This window comes from Ranitomeya variabilis, chromosome 6 (genome assembly GCF_051348905.1).
Source record: "Ranitomeya variabilis isolate aRanVar5 chromosome 6, aRanVar5.hap1, whole genome shotgun sequence".
NCBI classification, from domain to species: Eukaryota; Metazoa; Chordata; class Amphibia; order Anura; family Dendrobatidae; genus Ranitomeya; species Ranitomeya variabilis.
The window spans coordinates 520,888,226-520,906,288 of record NC_135237.1 but is presented as its reverse complement, the minus strand read 5'-3'; the positions used below and the strand labels follow the sequence as shown (position 1 = coordinate 520,906,288).

Here is an 18,063-nt window from a genome sequence, read left to right as displayed (position 1 = left end):
AGGAATAACTTCCCGATCACTGGAGGGAATGGAGTCTTGGTCGATTTTGTGTATCTCCGCTCCATTCATTCTGGGACAGTGGGTGTATACTGAAAGCAGCATTGAACTGGTCCCACTAAGAAAGGATGGAGTGAAGGTGTTAACGATCACCCAACACTCCATTCAATCATGGCCCAGTTCTAAGAATTGGTGGATAGACCCCCGGTACTTCGGGAAGTTATACCCTATAGATAGGGAATAAATTCTAAATTTTACTATCGTTTTAGTATCATTTCTTTTTTCCGGTAATTTTCTTTTTTCTTTACTCTTAACATCTTCCATTAATGGATAATGATCATATTTTATTATTGCCATCAATTACAAATTCTAGGATTACCGCTGACAAATCCAGAGAAGATGATGAGGATGAGAAAGGTTTATGTCAGAGTTCTCTGGTATTCAGTGATTTTTCTTCTACCGTACGGAGGATATTCTCATTTGATGACATTTACAATTACTTCGTGTTGCACAAAAATAAACACCCTATAACAAGTTTGCACATCTCAGAAAAGTGAATAGAAAATCTTTAATAATTAGATAAATGTCAGTGTTTTTCTGCTTCACTGACATATAAAACTAACATTTCAAGTATCCAATTTATTTGTTAGTAGGAAGCTCATGTGGGCTGTCATGCAGTGAAATGTCCAAAGTCTGGTAAATTAATCTGATATATATATATATATATATATATATATATATATATATATATATATATATATATATATACAGTGGGGGAAATAAGTATTTGACCCCTTGCTGATTTTGTAAGTTTGCACACTGACAAAGACATGAACAGTCTGTAATTTTAAGGGTAGGTTAATCTTAACATTGAGAGATAGAATATCAAAAATAAAATCCCGAAAATTACATTATATGAATTATATAAATGTATTTGCATATATATATATATATGTGTGTGTTTCAGGCGCTAACACTTTAATACGCCTCAGGACATATAGGAGGAAATAACGTTATCTACATATACTCTCATGCTTAGATTGGTCAACTTCAGTGAAGTCAAAGATGATCAACAGACCAGGAGAGTATATACAGTATATATTCATCTTTTATATTTTAACAATTTCAAAAAGTAAAATGGGCCGATGCAAAAGTTTGGGCCCCGTGCATGGTTACTAACTAGTGTCACCCCCTTTTGAAAGTATCACAGCTTGTAAACACTTTTTGTAGCCAGACAAGGGTGTTTCAATTCTTGTTTGAGTGATTTTCATCCATTCTTCCTCGAAAAATTCTTGCATCCTCTGCCAGAGGAAAATGACACAAGAATGAGCATCAAGCAATTGAAAAAAGCCAAGGAAAACAGAGAACATTGGGAGAAAGGGTCTACAAAGTATCTAAGGGTCAGACATGACTTAACGGATAGAATCAGACCTCCTTACGCACCCTTAAAGAGAAACAATCAATGATCAATTGATCATCTTGGGATATATTTGCATGTTCCAATGGTTACAAGCTTCTGTACAAATTTTTGTCTGACAGATTTTCGGCTTGTGAAGTAAGTTAGGTCAGAAAGTGAGAAAAGTAATGAAGATTAGTGAGCATTTCCAGGAGGAATACTGATTAGTTCTGTGACTCTGCTGGAGGTGATAATCGTGGTAGGTCATTGAACACAGGTCAAGATGAAGAGAAACTATGATGAGGTCTTGATTCTTGGTCTGTCCTTCAAGTCTGAGGTCACAAACATGAGAGGAGGAGAATGGAGACTGGTCCCAGCTCAGAGGAGATGAATGGTATGAACTTGTTGGAGACAGTGACCTGTCTAAGTCATGTGAAAGATGCCGAAAGTTGTTAACCTCTATATAATTCAAGCATCCATCTTGGATGTCAGTCAACAGCACCTTTTTTTCTGCCAAGTGCTGGATTCATCTGTAAATTATTACATCCTGGAAATTTGTCACAAATAAATTCTAAATGAAGGAATTCAAAAAGACTCAAGTTACAGCAAAGATAAAAGTAGGTAGAGGTTCAGACTTTTGCTCTGAAGAACTCCCACCGCTGAGGCATTAGAGTCTTTCTGCTGGGCTGTCCCTCAGATAACTGCTGATTTATTGAGGGCCTAGAAAATGGATTATCTATCAATTGACTCTCAGAAAAATGAAATTACGAAAAGCAGACAACAACTTTATTTCCATCACATTTTTTTTACAATTGATCAAAAGCATCTAAAATCAGAAATGTTGCATTTCCACCATTTTATTTCTACCGTTCCTATGCAGGCTTATGTGTCTCCATGGTACCAGACAATGAAACAAATCCCGTGTTGTCTGAGCCTTCACTTATACTTTCTCCTGTCAGTTCTTTACTTCTTGCTTTCCTAGTATAGGTAGATTAGTATATAGTGAGGGATAAAGGGAAGGAAACATGATTGCAGGATTAGATTATATAGTGTTTGTGTGAAGCCCATTATCATGGAGAGATATTGGCTGCCTTGGAGCTGTAGACAGAAAAAAACAGAAAATGTAGAATTAAAGTAGTTCTCCAGGACCATTTTATTCTTTTTTTTTTACATGGGCCTAAAAATTAACAGGCAGGGAGCTGGTAACATAGTTAACTACCTGCTTGTTCTGCCCAGCGCCAGATCACAGCGGTCACTGAACGCTCCTGCTGGCGATTCAGCTGCTCCAGAGCAGCTCTTCCTCTTCTGATCTGCTCTGTTGATGGGCCATAACTGCTGACGTCATGCTGATTGACAGCTGGCTAGCCACAGCATGACGTCAGCAGCCAAGCCCCATCAACAGAGTAAGGTAGAGAAGCCGCTGTTCTGTTGATGTGACATCAGTAGAACCCCCTAAATCACCACCAGGATCATTCTGCGACCGCTGTGTGCCGACAGAGATCAGCATCAGGCACACCAGGTAAGTAGGAAGAAACTACGTACCGCCTGTTAGTACTTAAACCCACAGTGAAAAAATGTTATAGTGCTGGATAACCCCTTTAAGATTTATTGCTAAAATGCCTCATTTTCAATTTCTTTTGCGAAGTTAGATGGCCTGTAAGAAAACTTTAGGGGGAATTTACATGGTTTTCCACATCTGAAAACTTTTGTTTTTTACATAAATGCATGTTTTTGGGCCTAAAAAACATTTTGAATGAATTGTCGTTCATTAAAATTTTTGCATGGTTTAGCTTTTAACCCCTTCACAACCTTAGGATTTTCCGTTTTTGCTATTTGTGTTTTGCTCCCCTTAGACTTAACTTTTGTATTTTTCCATCAATATGGCCTAGTGAGGGCTTACTTTTTGTGGAACGAATTGTACTTTTTGACCAACACCATTGATTTTACCATATAGTGTACTGGAAAATGAGAAAAAAATTCCAAGTGCGGTGAAATTGCAAAAAAGTGCAATTCCACTATTTATTTTTACCACGTTCACTTATTGGTAAAACTGACATGACATTATGACTCCCCAGGTCATTACGAGTTTGCAGATACCAAACATGTATAGTTCTTTTTTACTTAAGTGGTGAAAAAAAATTCCAAAATTTGTAAAAAAAATCGATATATTTAGATATGGTGCCATTTTCATAGACCTGTAGCGTTTCCACCTTTCGAGATCTGAGGCTGCTGAACGCAGTGACTCCAAATATGTGTTATTTTTCATTTTTGCTATTGTTCTATTTTGAATGGAGCAAAAGGGGGTGATTTGAACTGTTATATTTTTCAATTTTTTTAAATGTTTTTGGCACACTCAGTTATTTCAAGAGCTGTGGAATGGATGAAGTGGAACCTAAGAGGGATGGAAGCAAGTAGAAGCACAGTATGCACAGAAGGAGGCGCATACCAAACAGAAGTCCAGAGTTTCAATCGTAAGATACAGGTGGGTGTCTTAATGGTACACCAAACTGAAGTAGACTTATTAATTATCAGGTTAAAAAGAAGGTACACAACCCAGTATGTCTGCCACATACAGCACAGGGTAAGAAACAGTGAAAGGCTACATTTCCATGAAAAGATTAAACTGATCCAAAAATCTAGGGCCTCAAATCTAGGGAGATGATGTCATTCACCAACACCAGGCAACTTGTAAAAATTGACGTGGAGCACAACAGAGGGCAGCGAACCCATGGGAAGGAAGCGGAACCTGAGATGCCCAGAACAGGTGTGTAATATCAGCATTTACCCAATGTCAATACCAATAGAGTGTTAGGGTGGTGTCCTCTCTGGGGGAACCTTTTTTAAATCTGTACTCAAATGTGTATTCATCTATGCTTTTCAGTCCAGAGGGATCCTGCAAGGAAATGTATCAGGCAACACATGTACAGTAGATATTGAAAGCCATAAGATATTGATATCAAACTCTTCTCTACAGAATAAACAACAATTATTTGCTAAAATTCTGGAATGGCTCACTAATTGTAGGCAAGACTGCAACTTCCACTGAAATCTACGAGGCGAAGAATACGCGAAGGAACGTATGTGACTCTGCTTTTATGCGCGTCTGCTGTAAATGAGTGACCCTTATTGATCATTGCCTTAATTGTTGGCGTTTGGTAGAAAAGACTTTTCACTGTACCCGGCACAATAGCTTCATTTGGCAATAAATTTGTTAAAGTTATTAAGATGCAAATTCGAGATGCACAAAAAAAAAAAGAGTGAGCGGGATGTAATGTATGCGGGGTTATCGCACCTCATGAAGAATCAGAAAACAAATATCCCCGTTGAGTACTTTTGTACTGGTATCAAAGTGTCTTATCGCGCTAGTTCAAATGCTTTCTGTTCCTCTGTGGATTTAAACACGGCTTTGATTTGTGAGATGTGTACGGTAAAGATCTTGGCATTTTATCATAAACAGTAAATATGAAGGAAATCTGCGCAGGCAGTGAGCTATATAGCAGGTAAGATACGAGAACGTGGCTATACCAGATAGCAGGGAGAAATAAAATGCAACAGAACCACACAAATTACATGATACGCCGGCTGCCGACATGCAGAAATGGAACAACTGGTGGAACAAAAAGGCACTAAGGGGTTCCTTCATGAATAAGGGAACTTTAAAGGGGTTTTGCAGCCTAATTAAATGTAACAATCAATGAAGCGCCGTTTCCGTCAGCTGGCCAATGCAGCTAATCATGGGCTGGTTTTGGAGAATATATATGTATATGCAAAAAATTACTTTTAAGTCTTTTGAGCGTCTTCGAAATCCTTCAGGTTTCCAAAGACACTAAGCGGTTATGGCTCATTTAGCCGTCCGATTTTCAGCATTTGATCAGTTTTGTCCGAGTGTCATCAATTTTTGTCATAGGTGAAAAAATAAAAATAAGTGAAAGTCTGGGAAAATCAGACCACACTAAGATGTCATCCGAGTGCAATACGTTTCTTTTCACGGACCCATAGACTTGCATTGCCGATTTTGACCCGACACGTGGACCAAAATTGGACAAGCCGCCGTGATTTTGCACGGACCGCTCAGTTCTCGAAATATCACGGACTATATCATGGCCCCATAGACTATCACAGGTATGAGTGCTATCCATGAAAACCACGGATAGTACTTGTATATGAACATCGAACATCTGAAGGAGATCTTAAAAGAAATGATTAGACCATTCTTCAGGCATTTTTCACTTGGAAAATGCTCCGTACTTATAATACAAGTCAAAAGAAAGGCTAAAAAGTTACCCAGGGCGTCTTTTTTGAGCTTTTTGCATGAAAAACTGTTATTTCTTCATTGTTGATTGGAACAAAACAAAAAAGGTCTGGGCATCTGGAAAAAACAGTATAAGAGACGCCCCAAAGATGGTGGGAAACAGTCAAAAATATTGTAAAAAGGACTCGGGAAAGGGCAAGAAAATGCCAAAAAAGACTATTCAGGTTTACAAAAATGCTGGAGAAAAGGAGAATTTCATAAAGTACTTTCAGCTTGAAAATGGATGTTTTTGGCCGCCTGAAAAAGACATTGTGTGCACATAGCCTAAGACCACGGTCACACTAGCAGTATTTGGTCAGTATTTTACATCAGTATTTGTAAGCCAAAACCAGGAGTGGGTGATAAATGCAGAAGTGGGGCATATTTTTCTATTATACTTCTATTATATTGTTCCACTCCTGGTTTTGGCTTACGTATACTGAGTAGTGTTGAGCGATACCGTCCGATACTTGAAAGTATCGGTATCGGAAAGTATCGGCCGATACCGGCAAAGTATCGGATCCAATCCGATACCGATACCCGATACCAATACAAGTCAATGGGACTCAAGTATCGGACGGTATTCCTGATGGTTCCCAGGGTCTGAAGGAGGAAACTCTCCTTCAGGCCCTGGGATCCATATAAATGTGTAAAAGAAAGAATTAAAATAAAAAATATCGCTATACTCACCCTCCGACGCAGCCTGGACCTCAGCGAGGGAACCGGCAGCGTTGTTTGTTTAAAATTCGCGCTTTTACTTGGTTACGTGAAGTCCCGGCTTGTGATTGGTCAGGGCGGCCATGTTGCCGGGACGCGGACCAATCACAGCAAGCCGTGACGAAATTACGTCACGGCTTGCTGTGATTGGTCCGCGTCCCGGCAACATGGCCGCTATTAACCAATCACAAGCCGGGACGTCACGGGAGGCTGGACACGTGCCCATTTTAAAAAGCGCGCGTGTCCAGCCTCCAGTGACGTCCCAGCTTATGATTGGTCACGGCGCCATGTTGCCGGGACGCGGACCAATCACAGCAAGCCGTGACGAAATTACGTCACGGCTTGCTGTGATTGGTCCGCGTCCCGGCAACATGGCCGCCATTAACCAATCACAAGCCGTGACGTCACGGGAGGCTGGACACGCGCACTTTTTAAAATGGGCGCGTGTCCAGCCTCCCGTGACGTCCCGGCTTGTGATTGGTTGCGCCGCGGTCAACCAATCACAAGCCGGGAGGCTGGACACGCGCGCATTTTAAAATTTTAAAATGCGCGTGTGTCCAGCCTCCCGGCTTGTGATTGGTTGATCGCGGCGCAACCAATCACAAGCCGGGACGTCACGGGAGGCTGGACACGCGCCCATTTTAAAATGCGCGCGTGTCCAGCCTCCCGTGACGTCACGGCTTGTGATTGGTTGCGTCTCCCATGTGACTGCGACGCAACCAATCACAAAGCCGGGACGTAATTTTAAAATCCTTAAGGACCTGAAATTACGTCACGGCTTGCTGTGATTGGTTGCGTCGCCCATGTGACTGCGACGCAACCAATCACAACGCCGGAACGTAATTTTAAAATCCTGAAGGACCTGAAATTACGTCACGGCTTGCTGTGATTGGTTGCGTCCCGGTCACATGGGCGGCACGCAACCAATCACAAGCCGGGACTCACGTAAAGGAAAGAAAAGCGCGAATTTTAAACAAAGAACGCTGCCGCTTCCCTCGGTAAGGTGCAGGCTGCGTCGGAGAGGTGAGTATAGCAATATTTTTTATTTTAATTCTCTCTTTTACACATTTTTACATTAATGTTGTTTCGATACCGATACCCGATATCACAAAAATATCGGATCTCGGTATCGGAATTCCGATACAGCAAGTATCGGCCGATACCCGATACTTGCAGTATCGGAATGCTCAACACTAATACTGAGGTCAAATACTGACCAAATACTGCTAGTGTGAACATGTCCTAAAGAGGTCCTGTGATGCTCAATCCATGAAAGAGAAAGCAGGAGAGTATGCCAGTCTTTGTTACTTTCGCCCTATCCATGCCCCCAGTAACGTTACTGCTTATGACCTCTTTACTGGTTTGGTGAATTTTCACTAATAGTAGGATAAATATATTCCCTTAAAATGTAAAGAGATTGGGATTGATAAATGACTTGCCCACCCATTTTAGGCTCTGTTCACACCTGTGTTTTGAGCTCCATTTTAGGACCAGAGAAGCAGAAATTGTATGGAAAACAGATCTGTAACATAACAGATGCAAACTGAAGAAGAAATGCCGGTTGACAATAATGTAGTTGTTTCCGTTCTGCATGCTTCACTTTTTCTTCTGTTCTTCAAAAAAAAAAATACACAAAATGGAAACCGGGCCATTCCTACTATATTCCACGGGGCCCTTCTGCTTCCGTTTTAATACGTTTTGTAACAGATCACTTTTTCCACTTGAATTCTATTTCTTGGTTTGTAAAATAAAACAAAGAGGTGGAATTCAAAATTCAGGTATGAATGAAGCCTTCACCGATTAAGTGCGTTACCTGCTCCATTATATTGTGACTAGTGTTGAGCATTCCGATACCGCAAGTATCGGGTATCGGCCGATACTTGCTGTATCGGAATTCCGATACCAAGTTCCGATATTTTTGTGATATCGGAAATCAGAATCGGAAGTTCCCAGTGTATGGTTCCCAGGGTCTGGAGGAGAGGAGACTCTCCTTCAGGCCCTGGGATCCATATTCATGTAAAAAATAAAGAATTAAAATAAAAAATATGGATATACTCACCTCTCCGGCGACCCCTGGACCTTACTGATGTAACCGGCAGCCTCCATTCCTAAGAATGAGGAGTTTAGGACCTGCGATGATGTCACAGCTTGTGATTGGTCGCGTGAGCGGTCACGGTCACGCGACCAATCACAAGCCGCGACATCATTGAAGGTCCTAAACTCCTCATTCTTAGGAACGGAGGCTGCCGGTTACATCGGTAAGGTCCATGGGCTCGTCCGAGGGTGAGTATATCCATATTTTTTATTTTAATTCTTTATTTTTTACATGAATATGGATCCCGGGGCCTGAAGGAGAGTTTCCTCTCCTTCAGACCCTGGGAACCATCCAGGATACCTTCCGATACTTGTGTCCCATTGATTGCATTGGTATCGGGTATCGGTATCGGCGATATCCGATATTTTTTGGATATCGGCTGATACCATCCGATACCGATACCTTTGAGTATCGGAAGGTATCGCTCAACACTAATTGTGACCTTTAAAGGGAACCTGTCACCTTAAATTGGCAGGATATGTAAATGACTTTTTACCGGTCCGATGGGCGGTGTTTCATCTTCATTTCTCCACCCCGTCCGTCCCTGTTGTCCGCAATATGTTAGTGAATAAGAGTACGTGTGCTCCATATTTGGCGTGTGCGCAATGCAATCTTCGGTCGCGCACGAGCAGTATGCTTTGTCCAACTGCGGGCAAAGCCAAAAAGCATTACTGCGCATGTGTCCGCGTACTATGTCCCGCAACACAGCAAAATACTTATCGTTTCAATAATATTGCTGTTTTATGTGCTGCAACTCTGCTAGTATTCTCAGTGTTGAACTGTCTATAACCAAGTTGGTGCCACTGATTGTCAGTTTTCTGTTCACACTTTGCAAAGGTTGGAAACTGCCAATCAATGGTGGGGGCAGGGATAACTAGATTTCATGAATATCGAGAACTACATAGCAGGAGCACATCATTGAGAAGACTAGCAGGGCTGCAGCAGATGAAGCATCATTTTATCAAAACTACAGCAAGAAACCTGGTAAAATATACTCTATCCCTACTTTATGCTGCACTCAGATGGTGCTACAAATACCTGGGGAAAGATTCTCTTCAAGCAAAGCACCCGAAGTCCCATATGACTATGTCTAACATATATTGCTCAGCAGTTATTTTCACCCATAAGCAATATGTGACAGATAATGATTGAATGTATGAAACTGGAGGTAGCACAGAAGTGCAGTAGAGGATTTATGGATAACCTACTAAGGCCATACACAAAATGGACTTGCAATATGGATGTGAGCAGGAAACTTTAGGCTACTGTGAAAAATAGATTCGCTACCTGCAGCTTCCACTAGGGGGAGCTTAGGAGCTTACTGAATACAGAAATGCTTAAACTTCAACCTGTATCAAAAATGAATTAGAATTTTAAAGTGATTTTGTAGAAAATGTATTTTGATGTCCTATCCTTGAGATAATATGATCTTAAAGTTTCAGGTGCACTCTAACAATGGTTGATGATGATATACAGACATTTATGCAGGGATGTAGCTTTTAAGGGCTCACAAGCAGTGTGGATCTCGTAAACCTCTAGTCCCGGTGGCCACACGGACCTCAGGCATTGGTGAAGCTTCCAACGGACATGTGGAATCGTGGGGACTAGGACTAACTGGGAACTCAGTAGCAGACAGACAAACGGATTGGGACCCAGCAAGGATGGATGGGTTTTGTAAAACTGTACATATAATGGAGCATACCAAACAAGAAACGTTGGAGTAAGAATCCCAAGACACAGGCGTGTGTGTGTCAATGGGCCTTAAATAGGTCTAGGGAGATGATGTCATTCATCCACACCGAGCAACCTGTAAAACCGGTTGTGGAGCACAACAGAGGGCAGCAGACCAAGGGGAAGGGAGCAGAGCCCAGAAAACTTTTGACAGGTGTGTGAGATAGTGGAGGAAACTGGAGGTGCCCTGTGCGCAAAGGAAGAAACCAAAAATAAAACTAAACTGCAGCAGTGTAATCCGAATCTCTTGGGCTCTAACTAAAGATGAGTGAGTGAGCTAGGATAAGGTGTTAGAGTCTCCATGACTGCCTAATAAACAAGCAATCCCTGCATGTGTTGCAGCTGTCGAGCAGCCGCGAGACATGTAGCCGCTGCGATTTGAGCATATTTTCCTAGCACGCTGCAAATACTCGATTAGGACACAAGCATGCTCAGATAACACCTTATCCGAGCACGCTCGCTCATCACTAGCTCTAACGCAAAATGTGCAACATGGTCTCCCCCTATCAAGAACCACTTATAATACAAGCAGAAGATAGTCCATTGGGACCCTGGATGCAATTGCAACCTTTTTTATGTCCCTGGGGTTATGATTATGACATACCACATATAGCCCAAATGGCAAACTCAGCTTTGCTACATCTCTACATGGAAACTGTACTGTTTCCAAGTAGACTTATTAAGGTAGCCGAAAAAAAAAATTGACCAGGTACTGACACAATATAATTATGTCCGACATGAACGGGGGCTACCAGCAAACATGATATGTAGAGAGGGTACAACATCAACCTGAACAAAAAAGTCCATCCCAATTAATAGCCATTATAGATAATGTGATTTAGCAGCGAGCCGCCGTTGAGGCTTTACGACACGGCGCGGTGCGTGCCAGGCCAGTAGATTTCCGCGCTACAATGGAATAGACGTCTGCGATTCCTTGGGAAGATTTATTAGACTTTACACTATAAAGGAGACCAGATTATGGCTGTGCTTACTTTATAAAATGAAATTTTGCCATTATAGGCAAGAGTTCACAGCTGTAATTATTTCAATGCACTTCCCAATCAATGTGCGTTCGGCAGCCGAGCCAAACCCCTTCTCCTGCCTCGCGCAGGTCACTGAATGAGAAACTCTTACAGCTCCAACAACTTTGGGTGACCTTGCATTGAATAACACTGGAAAATTGATTCGGCTCTAGTCATAAAAGAGCGTCTGCATTATCTGCATTCTAATTATAATTAATACGAGCGGGATAACCGCTTGTATTATTTACGAGCAGAGCCGTAGTCAGCGCCGTGTAATAATAATCTGCTACATCATTTTTTATTGATCTGATGGCTTTATTGCACAAAAAAACAAAATGCTCCACTGGTGTTCTCCCCAAATCACTTCTCTTGATATATTATTTCACAGTTTTATTCAATATTCTTACTCATTCCCCACCCCCGGCTCTTTGTATTATTTCACCGGATGGTAACGGCGTTCATTATCTCCGTATTGTAATTATCATTTTAGAAAAGCTTTTTTTTTTCCTATGCAATTTATTAGGACTTTATGCTGTCGAATCACTAGATTTTAGGCATATGGACATATCCTCATACAATTTTCACCAGATTTATCTAGATTTCTGTCTTTTTATCCAACAAGGGGCCTGTTATGAAGACCATGAAATAATTAGAGGGGAAGAATATGAGATTATAAGAGGCTCTTTCAGACGTTCGATTTTCTCGTCCATGTGCTATCCAAGATTTTTTTTTATACCTGTGATAGTCTATGAGGCCATTTACATGTCCAATTTATTCCTCGGAGACATGTCTGATTTGATCCGAGGGTCGAATCAAAATTGGCAATGCAAGTCAATGGGTTCGTCAAAAAATCAGACTGCACTCGAATGACATCAGAGTGCGTTCTGATTTTCACTGATAGCCGGAATGGAGAAGATGAAGACTTTGTTAAAAAAATGTCTTCACGGATGAGAAAATCGGATGACACTCACAGCACAATCTGATCAAACTCTGAAATCGGTCCGATATTCTCGTATGTGAAAAAAAGGCCGTTCAGACCTCACACACAGCAAAATGGGCAATATTCCGGCTCCTTAGGGAAAATGGAGCAACGTTCGAGCATTCACACAACTGATCTATTCTACCAGGGATAAAGTGCCCTGTTCTGCCCCCATGCGCCCTAGAAGTCAGACGCCCAACGATCAATAAGTTTTCACCTATCCACAGGGTAGGTGATGACTTGCTTTCTCCGTAGAACCCATTTAATCTCCTCCTCTGTGAATATATAACGAACTCTGTGTGCCCAGGAGATCAGACATTTCCTCCCACCTCTTCCCTACAATCCTATGTTTAGCTGTAAGATGACAGGCTGCAGCAGGAGCCTCTCCCCTCTACCTCATCTCAAGTATTATAGAAAGACAATCACCACCCGTTTCTTACAGAGGTTCTCTGAAATAAGCAAATGCTGCACACAGATAGTACTAGTGCTAAAATAATAATACTTACCCTCTGTTCCAGTGCTGCGTCCCAGCTGCTCCTTGTCGGTAAACTATTCACATTGGCTGCAGACATCAACGCCTATATACACCATGTGACATCTGTGGCCAATCAGTGACCTCGGCAGCACACAGCTGAAGACTGCCGAGGCCAGTGATTGGCCACAGATGTCACGTGGGGTATATGGGCAGTGATGCCTGCTACCAATGCACTGGAACAGAGGGTAAATATTTCATTGTAATAACACTGCTGCTACTTGAGTGCAGGATTTTACATATCTGGACAATCCCTTTAAGCTTTGGCCACTCAATCATTCATAGCTGAGTATAGGAAATTTTAGGAGGAAATTAAAGGCGTTTTCCACAGCCAAGAAAAGTCACTCACTTCCGATGATGTTACGACCCAATACCTAACGAGACGTATATATGTATTTGTACAATCAGCAGTTATCTTGCACTTTTCACAAGGGCTCGTGCAGATGACCAAATTTTCGGTCCAAGTGCAATCCATCAAAACATCAGATTGCACTCGGACCAATGTTATTGAATGAGGCCATGTCTGAGTCCCAACTTTTCTTTGGATCGAGTGGTCCGAAGAATAAAAGTGCAGCATACATGATTTTTCTCCGATCGGATAGCACTCACCCATTCATCTCTACGGGTCCATGGAAAACATCAGACCACACTAGGATGACAACACCCACTTGGGGTCCAATTGTTACTGACTTACTAAATGCAGAAGATGGAGAATTTTTTTTTTTTAAATTCCCCACATCCGAAAAAAATGGACCCACTCTGACTGTTTTTCTTGGATGGAAAACATTGACCGCCTGCACTTGCCCTTAGAAATAAGACTTGTGCCCAACACCTGAATCATGCATGAGTTTTTCGGGAGATGTTTGGGGTTATAAAGTCATCAGCACCAGGAATAAGAGGCTCTAAATGGTCCTGGATGACTCCTTTAATCCCTTTAAACTTGGCAGGATTCCTACAAGACAACTTGTGTCAGATACAGATCAACATTCTCTTTTTCACGTTTCTTTTTCTTCTCCAGGCTTCATGCTCTTTTCGGTCTCGCTGACACTAGAGTATAACACTCGGCACAATGTTATCCTATGGGGCAGTGTAATTTTGACATTTTTTTGTCATACCAATTCGGACGACAATGCTACCCTCAGTCTGGGCCCAGGCGGGGGGTTGTTTTGTAAAAAGCAAAGTTTTTGCAATTCAGGAAAAGTTTTTCAATTTTTTTTTTTATTATTTAAGTTCTCAAATATTTAGAGGGATTGTCTGGTGGAAAAATTAAAGTTTATCAGTTGCTTGGATGTGTAAAAGATATCAAAGTAATTGATATTCTCCTACCGACACTCATATGGATACATGCCGCACCAACTGCTGCAGCCTGTGATTGGCTGCAGCGGAAAAGACATTTGAACAATGAATCATCAGAAAAACATCAGATGATGTGACTGATGATAAAAATTACTGATATAATAGATAGATAGATTGATAGATAATAGATAGATAATAGATGGATAGATAGATAGATAGATAGATAGATAATAGATAGATAGATAATAGATGGATAGATAGATAGATAGATAGATAGATAGATAGATAGATAGATAGATAGATAGATAATAGATGGATAGATAGATAGATAGATTGATAGATAATAGATAGATAGATAGATAGATAATAGATAGATAGATAGATGATAGATAGATAGATAGATAGATAGATAGATAGATAGATAGATAGATAGATAGATAGATAGATAGAATGCCATTAGAAAAAAAAAAAGCCGAAACGTCGCCTGCCTTGTGGGTCTGAATAAATAAGCACAGAATTTCACCTAAAGGAGGAGTGCTGCCTGATTTTTTCTAATGGCATTATAACTATTGCAAAGTAGATAGATTGCAGGCAAAGCCTTGCACCCAAAGAATAATAATGTGCTGTTCCATTTTTTGCTATATAGATAGATAATAGATAGATAGATAATAGATAGATAGATAGATAGATAGATAGATAGATAGATAGATAGATAGAGAAAAAAGAGAGCACAGCAGCACTATGTATCAGTTTAGGCCAGGTGAAAACACAGAAAAACATTAAAAACATATAATCTTGATGTTAGTACTGAAAAAAAAATATTTTTCTTTAAACTTACGCAAATGAATGAAAATGAAGGTTCTTAGCGCATACATTGGCCAATTCATGTATGCCCATCAACCATGGCGATGGGTCCCTGCAAATGGCCTAAACTTATACATTGTGCTGCTGTGCTCTCTTTTTTCTATATAATGCAGTCTGGCAGCTTGCACATGTTCATACTTAGGAGGTGCTGGTCAGTCTTTTTGTATAGATAGATAAATAATAGATAGATAGATAGATAGATAGATAGATAGATAGATAGATAATGGATAGATAGATAGATAGATAGATAGATAGATAGATAATGAATAGATAGATAGATAGATAGATAGATAATAGATAGATCGATATTTAGATAGATAGATAGACAGATAATAGATAGATAATAGACAGATAAATAGATAGATAATAGATAGATAATAGATAGATTACAGATAGATACATAGACAGATACATCGATAGATAATAGATAGATGATAGATAGATAATAGATAGATAGATAATAGATAGATAAATAGATAGATAATAGATAGATAATAGTTAGATAGATTATAGATAGATAGACAGATACATAGATAGATAATAGATATATGATACATAGATAATAGAAAGATAGATAATAGCTAGATTATAGATAAATAAAGATAGATAATAGATAAATAGATAATAGATAGATAATAGACAATAGATAGATGATAGATAATAGATATATAATAGATAGATGATAGATAGATTACAGATAGATAATAGATAGATAATAGATAGATAATGCATAATAGATAGATGATAGATAACAGATAATAGATAGATAGATAATAGATAGATAGATAATAGATAAATAATAGATAGATGATAGATAAATGATAGATAATAGATAATAGATAGATGATAGATACATGATAGATAATTGATAGATAATAGATAATAGATAGATAGATAGATAGATAGATAGATAGATAGTTAGATAGATAGATAGATGATAGGTAGATAGATAATAGATAGATAGATATATAGATAGATAATAGATAAATAATGGATAGATAATAGATAGATAGATAGATAGATAGATAGATAGATAGATAGATAGATAGATAGATAGATAGATAATAAATAGATAGATAGTGGATAATAGATAGATAGATAGATAGATAGATAGATAGATAGATAGATAGATAGATAAATAATAGATAGATAGATAGATACTGTAGATAGATAGATAGATAAATAGATAGATAGACAATAAATAGATAGATAGTAGATAATAGATATCTCGCCTTGAGAAAGGCTCATTTGTAGCCGAAACGTCGCCCAGACATGTGGGTTGATTAAAATCCTGCACATTTTTCCACTGAAACAATGGAGTGCTGCCTCTTTCTTGGAATTATAGATAGATAGATAGATAAATAGATAGATTATAGATAAATAATGGATAGATAATAGATAGATAGATAGATAGATAGATAGATAGATAGATAGTAGATAATAGATAGATAGATAGATAGATAGATAGATAGATATATGATAGATAATAGATAGACAGATAATAGATAAATGATGGATAGATAGATAGATAGATAGATAGATAGATAGATAGATAGATAGATAGATATATAGATGGATAGATAGATAGATAGATAGAGAGATAGATAGATAGATAATAGATTGATAGATAGATTATAGATAGATAGATAGATAGATAGATAGATAGATAGATAGATAGATAGATAGAAGACCACCCCTAGCCCAGACCAGATTGCTCTATGGACAGACGTACATCTCCATGATATCCTATGGATCGGGACCACTCTTCTATGAGACCGCCTTTTGACTGCACTTTTGGGTGGTTGTCTCATGGATGTTTCATTATTAGAAGATTTCACTTTGATCATGAACACCCCACATAACTGCTGGCATCACCATTTTCACTATTAGTTGGGTATCGTATATTCAGACGGCGGCACTTTCATTTCTTTATCCTTAAAATAGAAATGTCTTCCATCAGCATAATGACTTTGCAGAGCCGAGTTATGAAATAAGTGCCCCCATGTTTTCTTGCACAGACATCAAACAGTTCTCGTGATATAAAAGCCATCCTAATAAACATTATCCCTGAGATCCTCACTCACAAACTACCTGATAGGCCTTTATCGCAGATCAACTAAAGGTTGCTCAACCACAGAATATTCCAATATGAGTCAGCCTAATGGATTCCCCTAAATGAAACTTGATGAGGCATTAACTGCAATAAATACCAAAAGCATTAGTTGTTTCTTACAAAGTGGTCTCATATGTGGAATATCAAAATCAAGATTATGTGTGACTTCCAGAGAGGAGGAATGAAACATTAAAGATAATCTGTCATCAGGTTATGCCACCTAATCTACAGGTGTGAATAAATAAGTGTTTTATCAGCAGGTGATTATCACAAGGGGACTAATAAACATGTTGCCATGTAGTCCTCCATATTTATAGGCTCGGTGTAACCCTGCCACCAGTACTGATTGGCAGCTTTCTGCCTATGCATAGTGTATACAGAAAGCAGCCAATCAGTGATGTGGGCAGGGTTATACAGCGTTCAGCATTCACAGAACTAATAGATCTGCAGCAGAGAAAACAGGGATTTTATAAAAATGCAGCAAGCAGCCCAGTAAGTGAGTGACAATCCTGGAATCAGAGTCTCTGCCCTACATCACGCTGCACTCGGAGTAGCAAAAACCAAGTGACAGATTCCCTTTAACCCCTGTTCAACATCGGGCGTAATAGTGCATCAATGTCGGACTTCCTCCCTTTGATGTGGGCTCCGGCGTTGAACCCACATCTTTTCCGGCACATGTCAGCTGTTCTAAACAGCTAACATGTGCATCTAACAGCCGCGGGTGGAGTCACGATCCATCTGCGGCTGTTAACTTGTTAAATGACGCTTTCAAACTCTGACAGCAGCATTTAGCTCCCCAGAAATCCCACCCATCAGTGACCCCGATGATTGCGGGTCCCCGATGTTTTGGCATGAAAACCAGAGGTCTCCAGCAGACCTCTATGGTTGTTACTGCCAGCTTGCTGTGAGCGCCACCCGGTGGTCATCGCTCATAGAAAGTGAGCAATTCTGCTACATACAGGTAATTTGATCATCGCCTGTATGTACAGAGCAGATTGGATTATGGCAGCTTCTTGTCTCCCATGGAGAC

General features: G+C 39.8%; 1 protein-coding gene and 1 long non-coding RNA gene across 3 annotated transcripts in view; one reads left to right on the top strand and one right to left on the bottom strand.

The window, feature by feature from the left end:
• The window catches only part of ZFPM2 (zinc finger protein, FOG family member 2), a 601,965-nt gene that overhangs the window by 175,403 nt on the left and 408,499 nt on the right, over window positions 1–18,063 (bottom strand). The window lies entirely within an intron of this gene.
• LOC143781488 (uncharacterized) lies at window positions 3,745–4,574 on the top strand. Its single transcript, XR_013216737.1, has 3 exons — window positions 3,745–3,875; window positions 3,969–4,157; window positions 4,275–4,574. It is a non-coding gene; the product is annotated as an uncharacterized LOC143781488 (long non-coding RNA).